This window comes from Xyrauchen texanus, chromosome 48 (assembly GCF_025860055.1).
Source record: "Xyrauchen texanus isolate HMW12.3.18 chromosome 48, RBS_HiC_50CHRs, whole genome shotgun sequence".
Taxonomy (NCBI): Eukaryota; Metazoa; Chordata; class Actinopteri; order Cypriniformes; family Catostomidae; genus Xyrauchen; species Xyrauchen texanus.
Genome location: NC_068323.1, coordinates 19,156,038 through 19,168,127, shown reverse-complemented (window position 1 = coordinate 19,168,127; position 12,090 = coordinate 19,156,038).

Below are 12,090 nucleotides of genomic sequence, written 5' to 3'. Positions count from 1 at the left end.
CAGAAGAATTTCTCTGATGTGTTCTCGCCTCTCTCCGGCCGCACTGATCTCATAAAACACCACATTGATACAACCCCAGGGGTAGTGGTACGTAGTAATATGGGGTTAATAGAAGAATCCCACAGTGATTGGGCCAGCTCAATCACTGTGGTTCTGGATCCGGTGCTTCTGGTACCTAAGAGCGATCACTCTTAGGTATCTGTGTGGATTATAGGAAAGTTAGTGCAGTGTTGAAATTTGATGCTTATGCAATGCCTTGTATTGAGGAACTGTTCAATCGGTTAGGCACGCCTTGCTTTTATTTGACACTGGATTTGACAAAGGGATATTGGCAAATATTAACGCCGATGTCTCGTGAAAAATGGCCTCCTCCGCACCGTTTGGTTTACACCAATTTGTGACCCTTCCTTTCAATTTGTTTGGGGCCCTGGCTACGTTTCAGCAGTGAGAGACAAAAAGGTGCCCAGTCCATAGAGTGAGGGAGAGAGAATTACCGTTATACCTTATGCAAACATGTTTATGTTTAAGAGAATAAAGAGTGACATACCTGAGTTGGAATTGCCGTCTCTCGCTTCCTCATTCTTTGAACCTTGTTACACACATAAAACAATTGGATTGAAAATAAACTGATTCTTTACAATATTTTGAGTATTCTGAACAAATGTTTGATTGTTTTTACTTAAAAAATTTCACTGAAATCTATATCCATTCAGTACAGGCTGGTTTAGAGCAAAAAACCTGTAAACCTGAGCCAAACACCATTAATCTAGAGCGTACAGAACCTGCCATAACATTGTCCCCAACCCATCAATCATGAGTGCTCTCCAAGGTCAAGAAAGATGTAGAGAGAAAGAGGGATGGGAGGGGCAGGACAAAAGATATAGGATAAGAAGATAAATAAATGGCCATTTGAAGAATTAAGGGCTATTGCATTGCAAGCCAGCCTGGTTCCAGATCAAAATCTCTGAGGGTGCTTGTGAATTAAGTGGTGGTGCTCTAGTGGTTAAAGTGAGTCTGATTGCAAGTACTAAAATAGGTGCAAGTGAAAACTCTTTGTATGTATAGTCTATGTTTTAATTAAATGTGTTTACATTTTCTGAAGATAATGGATTGTTTTACAATCCAAACGTTGACGACATATTGCCTATGTGTTTTTGAGGGGTTGCCATGGGGTTGTTATGTGGTTTCAAGGTAGTCATGGGTGGTTTCTTAATGGTTCAAGTATGATATTTGTTCCTTAAAGCCAAAGTGTACAAGGTTGTCCATGTTGCAGATTGCTACATGCACAGTACTCTCAAAAGAGAAGGCTTTATACACTGAAAGGCAATGGGGTTGACCGGACGCAATCCAAGAAGCACGTTCACCTCAAAATTTTAATTCTCTTATCATTTACTCACCCTCATGCCATCCCAGATGTGTATGACTTTCTTTCTTCTGAAAAACAAAAATATCTCAGCTCTGTAGGTCCATACAATGCAAGTGAATGGTGATCTGACTTTTGTAGCTCAAAAAGGAAATGTGAAAGTAATCCATATGACTCTAGTGGTTTAATCCATGTCTTCAGAATAGATATGATAGGTTTAGCTTAGAAACATCAAAATTTAAGTCCTTTTTTTAGGGATGCACTGAAATTTCGGCCGAAAATTGAATTTTTTGTTTTGGCCGAAAGAGAAAAAAGGCTGAAAATATGAGCCGATATATATATGCCTCACCGCCCCTCACTGCTCAGGTTTCACTCTTGATCGATCTAGCCATTATCACGGTGCTACCAAGCAAAGGCCGATGTCAGCGGTGGGGAAATACTTCAAAGTAGTACCGCCGCTCCCTATACGCATACTACGCAGTATTAGTATTAACTCCCAAGATGGAGGGTACCATCTTACCCTAGGAGGGCACCAGAAAGTCCACCGGGTGACCTTCCTCACACGATATACGTTATTCAAGGACCTGAAAGCAATTGCGGAACACAGTCGAACGCTTCACACTCATATTACTCGACAATCATCTTGACTACTGGTACATGAACAAAGACCGATTTCCATTGCTTACGTGGATTGCACGCAGGTATTTATCTGCCCAAGCACCAGCACAGAGAGAGAGACTATTCAGTGCAGCATCTCATGTTTTTGATGAGAAGAGGAACCGTCACTCCTGCCAGAAATCTGAGCAATTTTTGTTCTTGAAGAGAAACCTGACACTTTTACTTAAATAGAAAGCAGTCCAATTCGCTATGTGTATAGCAATTACTAAAAATATTTTTTTTTCAAAGAAAATATCTGTTAAATTTGATTGTTAAATAACTGAATAAAGAATAATAAACTATTTTAAAATTGGTATTAAAAAGTCATTTTCGGTTTTCGGCCAAGTCATCCTGAATTTTCGGTTTCGGCCCAGAATTTTCATTTCGGTTCATCACTACTTTTTTTACTTTAAATTTCCACTTTCACTTTAAAATCAGAAAGTCACATGTGGTGACTGTTTAGTTTCACTTTTGCATCTAAAAGTTAAAGTTAATGCGGAGATTTAGGGTAAAAAAGGACTTAAATATTGTTCTGTTTCTCAACCACCCCTATTATATCACTTCTGAAGATATGGATTTAAACACTGGAGTAATGTGGATTACTTTTATGTTTCCTTTATGTGATTTTTGTAGCTTCATAGTTCTGCCCACCATTCACTAGCATTGTATGGACCCGACAGTCCTCATCTGTGCACATTATTGGCACTAATGGCTGCTGTTTACAAAAAGCATTCATAGTTTTTATGCATCAAATGCGTTCATATTTGCTCGTGGGCAAAAGAGTATACTTTGAAAGACAACACGGTTGACCAGGCCAGATCCGAAACACAGACAAACTAAGTGCATCTGGACATTTAAGCCAAAATGATCCTTCAGTCTGGACCAAGTCTGTCAAATGAATTCTTTAATTGATTACTTGAATGAATACTTTTCCTCACTTAAAGACAATTAAAGCAATCTGTTGGTGATTGTGGTATGGTTCTGTTCTGGGCAAACTCTCTGCCCATCAATGCAGCCATGCACAGACAGAGCAGGAAGTGAGGTGAATAGCACAGAACAAAAGACAGATGTAGAGAAAACTAAAAAGCAAAGCTGCTATACAAGAGGTAGAGCTGGAGATGGAGAATGTTGTTTAGCGCAGCTTGTATCCATGCACTGGAAAGGCAGCTAAGGCAATACATAAATGGAGAACCGCTCTGATAAGCATCTGAATTGTATTGGTAGACATTCTGATCAGCTGAGCATCAGATGATTGCAGCATGACTAACGTGACCTGCCTGAACTGACGCTACAGTTGATTTCAGTTGTCTCCATTGCTGATCGCTCCATGCACATTATGCGTGGCGCAAAAGTCCTCGTCTATGTGCATTGACATTGTATGTGCCTGCCGTTGCCTGTACTAAAAGTGTATTACAAAGTATTTGTAGTGGGGAGGTGTTGAACAAGTTTGTATTCGCCCGTGGTCAGAAAAGTGTACTTTGAAAAGCAACACAGACGCAATCCCATATGGAACGCAGAAAAACTATGTATACCTGGGCCTTTAGATCTGGCTTGGGTCCCTCCTTCAGGTTAAGTCTATGAAAAAACATTTCTGACCGTTTTTACCCTTCACCAGGCGAAAATCATAAGAGGAGTTACAGTATGTGCCCAAGTTTGATACAAAGAGTCAGGGTTTTGTTTAAATCCAATAGTAACTGTGATGCTTTCCTTAGCAAGCACCAATAATAGCCTACAGCATTAAGTGCTTTGAAAAGCAGAAAATTATATTTGTTCCTTTGTTTTAAGGTTAATTTGAATGCTGCTATTTACCAAAGGCAGCTTTTCCTTATGATTTCTTCTCTTATGGTTAAACCAGTTAAACCACAACTGTGCTCAATATGTGCTTGTCTTTTCAGCTATGTTTGCTCCACATAATACACTCCAACTGCATTCTCAGACTATGCATTCATACAAACCACCACCTGCCTATCATCAGAGGCCATTCCCTTTATAGTTAAGATAACTGTGCCACAGGCACGTACTGTTCTCCATACTTGCGTTATCTCCAGTCCTGTCATACAGACTGGTCTTTGTTGTACCAGAACAGCTCTGGCCCAGGTAGGTCAGGCAAGGAAGGGTCGAGAAGTCAATACAATATATCCTGGCAGAGATTATTTAGCAGAGATGGGCCACTTATATTAACATGAATGGGAGAAATTGGAATGCTCAACCAAGGAGCTCTGAGCGCCCGCCGGTCAACGAATGTAGAAAATAAATTCCGCCTTACAGTTAAAAGAGCCAATCACCTTTTAGATACAGACATCACCTGTCAATCAACTCTAGAGCGCTCATGCGCATTAGCTATACAGGCCCGAAACACTTTGTTTTTAGCTAAATATGAGGTAAAGAATCACAATTTATGATTCCAGTATTGTCTGATTAGAAATAAGTTCTTTGATCAAAATCTTGACCAATCATTTATTTTATTTTTGTCTTTCCCCATTCAGGTAGATAGGAGCTGCACAGGCATGACTGGAAATAGACTCCCGAGAGCATTCCAAAGATGGCCGACAGTGGACTGACTTGCTAGAAAAACTTTGATCATGGTCAAATAGCTCATAGTCAAATAGTCTAGTCAATTAGCTGATTACACTTACAAAAACAGTGGTACCATACAGTGACGGTATCAAATGATAACTATAAATATCTTGATATATAAGCTACCTAGATACTGAATTTACTATAAGACATTTCTTCTCAGATGTCAAAAAGACACCCAGCAGATGTCTTTGAGTAGTTTATGATTTATTTGTACATTTGATATTTTTAACATGTTTAGCAGATGTTAATTAAAATGCAATGCTTTCCTGATTAAAAGATCTAAAAAACAGACATCTTTGAGATATATGTGTGCTGTCTGGGTTCTTATAAATGCACTGTGATGTTTACAAGGTACTCCATGGTACTTTAAAGCAAAGGAGTAGATTTAGGTAGGGATGATAGGGACATGTTCCTACCAATTTTAAGAAAATCAGAAATGTCCCGACCAACAAAGATCCTTAGTATAATTATTAATGTGTAAATTATTGTCCTACCTTTTCTGAATCAGCACATAAATGGTGTTGTCATGTGGCACCTGTTCAGATTGCACCATCCCAGTCGTTTAAAAAAATGTTTTACTGGAGAATACACTGGCAGATTTACATTGGTATTTTATATCCAATCCCAAAAATAGTGTGGCAGGGCAGACGCGGGGCTGGGTGTGAAGAATCACGGCCCGGCCCACCGTACACAAATAGATTTAAACAAAAAAAAAATTGTGTAGATATGTTTCTGTCAAAAATTACCAGAGTTTTGCATGCAGCCCAGTGGAGGATTATGCTTATTTGGCAAGTATACGCCCTCTTGAGGAAGTCACCTTAAAATCAATTGTGTCAGAGGTGCAGGATTTTAAGATGCCAGTATAACTCCCAATAATTGTTTTATTTTGCACATTGGAGAACATTAGAAAATAATGTTTTGTCAATAAAATAAGGAACTTTTTATAAAAATAAAAAAAAAATCAAATTGTAGACTAAACTTAAAGCCTAATTTGTTCAGGAGGCCTAATTTTTCATAAAAAAATGTAAGTACATATAAATAAGCAATATGAGAAAAGATTATGTGGGGGTGAGGGGAGTTGAAAAGCAAAAAGTGGGGGAAAACATCAATGATCCATTCTCCCCATAATTGTTTATCTTGTGATGTAATTTTGCACATGAATTGTTAATTTATTATTTGTTTAGATTTCCATTTGTTAAGATTTCCATTTGTTTAATGCTGGACAATACATTTTACAGAAATTCACTTTATGTCCCTTGGATATCATTTTCTTGAGGCAAATCTTCTTGAAAAAGATAGTAGGCCTAATTGATTTGGACCCATTAATCTTAAGTATATCGCGTTGTATATACACCGCTGTCACATTATCCAAGTTTATCGCATATCACATTTTTCCTCCCCACCGTGCAACCCTTGTGGTCAGTCTTAATTTGTTTATTCTTTAAAAATTCCTAAATAAAAATGTAATATTTCATATGGTGATACAGAGAAATAAGAAATGAGAATTGTGAGGTAATAATGTAATATTTAGCATTTTCTTAATACCGACATTTGGGATTTTATCCTTGCTATGTCCCTACCAACTTTCAAACAAAACCTACGCCCTTGCTTCAAAGAATGTCATTGTTATACAGATGGTAATTGTCTATATCCAGACAATGGTCTTTTCCCTTCTTCTACTTCTTTTTTTGCTATTAATGCTCAATTCATCCTTTATCAATTTATCTCTAATTTGCCTTATATTGTTTAATCTGGTCAGGCAGTCTGGTGAGTGTTCATTGATTTCATAAGAAATACTTGCATTATGGGCATTTGTAGATGTTTAGACTATATTTTAGAGGTTTCTTTTTTAAGATTATATGTATGTATGTTTCGTAAAATGGAACTGAATGAAATAAAAATGACTCGGTTACTAACGTAACCTCGGTTCCCTGAGAGGAGGGAACGAGTATTGCGTAAGTAGCTTACGCTATGGGAAAACTCCGTTTCTCGAGAAATATTGTAGTCTTTATGTAAAACGCATTGCAGCTGCACAGCAGACAGTAATGAGCGAGGCAGCTTGGTCATTGGCTGTGCTGCGGCAACTGCTCGAACCAATGACGGGGCGACTCTGAACGCGCGACCAGTGGGCGCGCACGTCGCGTCACGGCTCAGAGCCCGCCGAAATTAGCATAGCCAGGCTATATAATGGGCACCCCGTCATACGAGTTCCTTTAGGTTCAATCGACTGAAGCGAACTGACCAAGCACAAGCACGGCAGCTTACAAAATACTCGTTCCCTCCTCTCAGGGAACCGAGGTTACGTTAGTAACCGAGTCGTTCCCTATCGAGAGGTCTCTCCTATTGCGTAAGTAGCTTACGCTATGGGAACACCATGTAAAACGCCGTGCATGCTGACTTCAGCTCTATAAAGCCAGAGGCAGATGCCTGAGCCTTAAAGCAAAGTGATTATTCCACGAGCCGGCCAATGGCGAGCTACATAATAGGATAGTATAGAGCCCTTCCAAGGTGGTCCATGGTGGGCGCTCATAGTACAAACACAAGCACATATCTTATGTACTGAGTTTTCTATGTGCTGATATGCATAAAAAATCCTTTAAGTCAGTCAGAGATGGACCTTGTAAGGGAGGAGATAATGCTCAGCATATACATACTCCAGTACATTCTACAGTCAGGCTGATAGAATGTTGGAATGCATTTTTCTATGTACTGGCATGCATAAAAAATCCTCTGAGTCGGTCAGAGACGGACCTTATAAGGGAGGAGATAATGCTCAGCATATACATACTCCAGTCCATTCTACAGTCAGGCTGAAAGAATGTTGGAATGCATTTTTCAATGTACTGATATGCATAAAAAATCCTCTAAGTCGGTCAGAGACGGACCTTATAAGGGAGGAGATAATGCTCAGCATATACATACTCCAGTCCATTCTACAGTCAGGCTGATAGAATGTTGGAATGCAATGAGGGGACCTGTAGGTTATAAAACCTGATAAATGTCGAAGGCAAGGCCCAGCCCGCCGCCGCACAAATATCTTAAATGGGTATCCCACTCGACCAAGCCCACGAGGAGGCCATGCTCCTCATAGAGTGAGCTCTGACGCCTAAGGGGCATTGAAGGCCCTTGGCTTCATAAGCTAGTGCTATAGCATCCACTATCCAGCGCGATATTCTTTGCTTTGAGACTGCGAGACCTTTAGTGCGGCCGCCAAAGCATACGAATAATTGTTCCGTCTGTCTGAACAGGGCAGAACATTCCAAATATACTCTGAGCGCCCTGACGGGCAGAGTAAATTAAGCGTCGCTTTAGTCTGCTGGGGACGATAGCGCTGCCAGAGATATCACCTGTGCTCTGAAGGGTGTGGAGAGCACTTTAGAAATATACCCGTGCTTTGGCCTAAGGACAACTCTGCAGTCGTTAGGTCCAAATTCCAGGCAAGCAGCGCTTGATGACAGCGCGTGCAGGTCGCCCACTCTCTTGACTGAAGCGAGCGCCAGCAAGCGCGCAGTTTTGCTGTTTAAGGTGCACGGTTCGGAGAGGTTCTAACGGGGCACTCTTGAGTGTGTCCAGGACCGTGGCCAGGTCCCAGATCGGCACCGAGGGGGGGCGAGGAGGGTTCATCCTCCTAGCGCCTCTTAGGAAACGAATGATTAGATTTCATTAGTTTTTCCCTAATGAATGTCCTTTATCAGGATTGTGCGACGCCGCTATGGCAGCCACATAGACTTTGAGCGTGGAGGGTGTGCGGCCCGCCTCCAGCAGCTCTTGCAAAAAGGCGAGTACACTTGGTATCTCACACGATTTGGAGTTCAAGCTCTTGGTATCACACCAGTCACTGAACACTTTCCACTTTTGGGCATATAAGCGCCTCGTAGAGGGTGCTCGCGCCTCAGTGATGGTTCTCAAAACTCCACTGGGGAGGTTCTCGGGAACCCGTTGAGGGGCCATGCATGGAGGGCCCTCCATAGAGTGCAGGGAGCTCAACCTAAGTCCACCCTGGCGATTTATATACGAAACTACCGTCATGTTGTCCGTTCGGACCAGGACGTGTTCGTTTTTCAGGTACGGAAGCAGGGCTCTGAGAGTCAAGGCGACCGCCTTCATTTCCAGACAGTTTATATGTAGGCGTTTTTCCGGTTTTGACCAAAAGCCGGAGACAGGCCTGCCCTCGTAAAGGGCCCCCCATCCTATTTTGGAGGCATCTGTCGTGATCATTTTTCTCCACGTGTTCATGCCCAGACTCACGCCGGTTTGATACCAGTTGATGGCTTTCCAGGGCGTCAGGGCTTTTATACAGCCGTGATTCGCTCTGATCAAAAAGTGGCCCGAGCGCCACGTGAGTGGGGACACGGCTCTTGAGCCAGCGCGCTGGAGAGGACGCATGTGCAACAATCCTACCAGGAGTACAGCTAATGCCGAGGCCATGAGACCGAGCATTCTTTGAAATCGTTTGACGGGGGCGCGCGCGCCCTCTCTGAATGATGTTGCAAGGCGTCGAATAGAGAGCGCGCGCTCTGATGAGAGGCGCGCTGTCATCTGCACTGAGTCTAGCACTATTCCCAGAAGAGATATTCTGGCTGGGGGATAGCACGCTCTGTCCCTCGAAAGCGAATCTCAGAAAAGGCCTGTGATGAGGCGCTATCGGAATGTGAAAGTAAGTGTCTTTCAAATCCACTGATAGAAACCAACCCCCGGGGCGAACTTGCGCGAGGATATGTTTGGTTGTTAACATTCTGAACGAGCGAATCATAAAAGCTTTGTTCAGATGTCTGAGATCTAGGATGGGGCGGAGGACACCGTCCTTTTTCGGGACGAGAAAATAGCGGCTGTAAAAACCCGCCTCGCTCATAGAGGGAGGAACAGTTTCTATAAGCCCTTCTCTATCAGTTCGAGCACCTCGGTGCGTAGAACATGTGACACATCTTTCCTCACTTTCGTCTCGACCACCGCTGAAAAGCGGGGTGGTCTGCGAGCGAATTGAAGTGAGTAACCGTGTTTTATTATGTTCAAAACCCATTTTGGCATGTCGGGGATTTTTTCCCAGGCTTTTGCTCGCACAGATATGGGCTGAGTGTTGGCTGGGGGCGTGTCGCAGTGACGTATGGGCCCCACCGGCAAATTGCCTTGTGCTAACAATGAGTTTACAGCTCCCAGAGGCGCAGGTGCGCGCTGAGCAGCCGTGTTGAGTGGCGAGTGCAGGGGTGCGTGTGAGCTTACAGGCACGCACGCTATCTCTGTAATGCTCGCATCGTGAGCTGGAGAAATGTTTGAAACTGTATAGACAGTGTTTACAGGTGGGGGTGCATACATTGTAATAGGCACGCGCGCCACTTTCATAAAGCTTCCCGCTCTTAGCGGGGAGTTTCTTGGCTCGCGCGTTGCATCTGTGATGCTTGCGGCATGAGACAGAGAACTGTTTGAAACTGTATATGCAGCGCTTATGGGTGGGGGTGCATCTACTGTAGTAGGCACGCGCGCCACTTTCATAAAGCCTCCTGCTCGCGGCGGAGTGTTTTTTGGCCATGCATACAGTGTTTGTAACTGTGGGAATGCGCACTTTAGTGTGGACACGTGACCCCTTAGTAACACAGGCAGAAAATGTGCTAACACTGAGCTTACAGCTCTCAGAGGCGCGGGCGTGCGCTGAGCAGCTGTGTTGAGTGCCGAGTGCAGGGGTGCGTGTGAGATTACAGGCACGCGCGCTATCTCCGTAATGCTCGCAGCCGGAGAAATGTTTGAAACTGTATAGACAGTGTTTACAGGTGGGGGTGCATACATTGTAATAGGCATGCGCGCCACTTACATAAAAAGGGGTGTTTTTGTTCATGCATACAGTGTTTGTAACTGTGGGAGTGCGCACTTCAGTGTGGACACGTGACCCCTTAGTGACACAGGCAGAAAATGTGCTAACACGGAGCTTACAGCTCTCAGATGCGCGGGCGCGCACTGAGCAGCTTTGTTGAGTGCAGGGGTGCGTGTGAGATTACAGGCACGCGCGCTATCTCCGTAATGCTCGCAGCAAGAGCCGGAGAAATGTTTGAAACGACAGTGTTTACGGGTGGGGGTGCATACATTGTAATAGGCACGCGCGCCACTTCCATAAAGCTTCCCGCTCTTAGCGGGGAGTTTCTTGGCTCACGCGTCGCATCTGTGATGCTCGCGGCGTGAGCCAGAGATCTGTTTGGAACTGTATGGGCGAGCTTATGGGTGGGGGTGCATCTACTGTGGTAGGCACGCCGCCACTTTCATAAAGCCTCCGCTAGCGGCGGGATTTTGGCCATTCATACAGTGTTTTGTGTGTAGGGGTGCGTGCAGGACAGCAGGCACACGCGCTACATTTATAGTATTTCCCGCTTTTACTGGGGAAGTGTTTATAACTGTGGGAACAGTGCTTGTGTGTAGTGGTGCATACATGACAATAGGCACACGATCTACATTTATGGGGCGTCCAGCTCGAGCTGGGAAAGTATTCGGCACTGTTTGGACAGTATTGATATGTGGGAGTGCGCACTTTAGTGTGGACACGTGACCCCTTAGTGACACAGGCAGAAAATGACTCTTGTGATTTCTGTGTGTTGCCGTTAAAATGGCATTTGATTGCAGGTGAGGGAGTTCTGTGACTGGCCCATTGACTGCTGTACAGACATTTCCAGCCGCCTGTAAGGGGACTGGGTAATGTTTTACACGTTTTGCTCGCTGCAGTGAAGCGTTCAGCGAACTCTCTTACCGTGCTGGTGCCCGTGTCCGCTAATGTCGACGGCGCGGGGTTGAAGGCCGAGCCCAGCCAGTCGTCGGATGCAGCGCCAATTGGAAAGGCTGTCATCCTTTTCACCGTCGTCCCCTGGCGCGCCGAACGAGATGAGACCCACCGCTCTGTTGGAGGGGTGCTGGTCTGTCTGCGTGAATTGGACTGGCGGCGGGGAGTTCTCGGGTGGTGGTGAAGCTGGCTGGCCGGCGTGACGTCACTGAAGTCCACGTGCTCTGGCGGCCTCCGTGAGCGGCGCTTTTTTCTTGCGCGGCTCGAACAGAGGGGACGGCAGCACGGTGGTAGCAGGCTCTTCGCGGCGAAGGCGGCGAAGCGAGCGCGCGGCTCGTTGAGGCCCAGGGAGTCACATTCGGGGCATCCGCCTCGAGTGAAAGCAGCTTCTGCGTGGTCAGGTCCCAGGCAGCGAGTGCAGATAATGTGATGGTCCCTGTCAGGAAGAAGGCCTCTGCACGAGGCGCAGGTTGAAGGCATTTGGAACAACGCCTCGAATTTGCTCTTTTACTAAATACAAAAAGTGTCGCAAAGGCGAACACTTGCAAAGTAGCTTAGTAAAAAGGATATAGTGATGCGCGCCGGATGGCGCAGCAGAAGGCTTCGAAGGCGGCTGAAGGCGCCGGCGTCCTCTTAGCAGTCCTGCTGTTCCTCTTAGCAGTCCTGCTGTAGGCTTGTCAACGGCAGGCGAAAGACTCCAACAATCCGGAGGATCCAGCGAAGAGGAGGT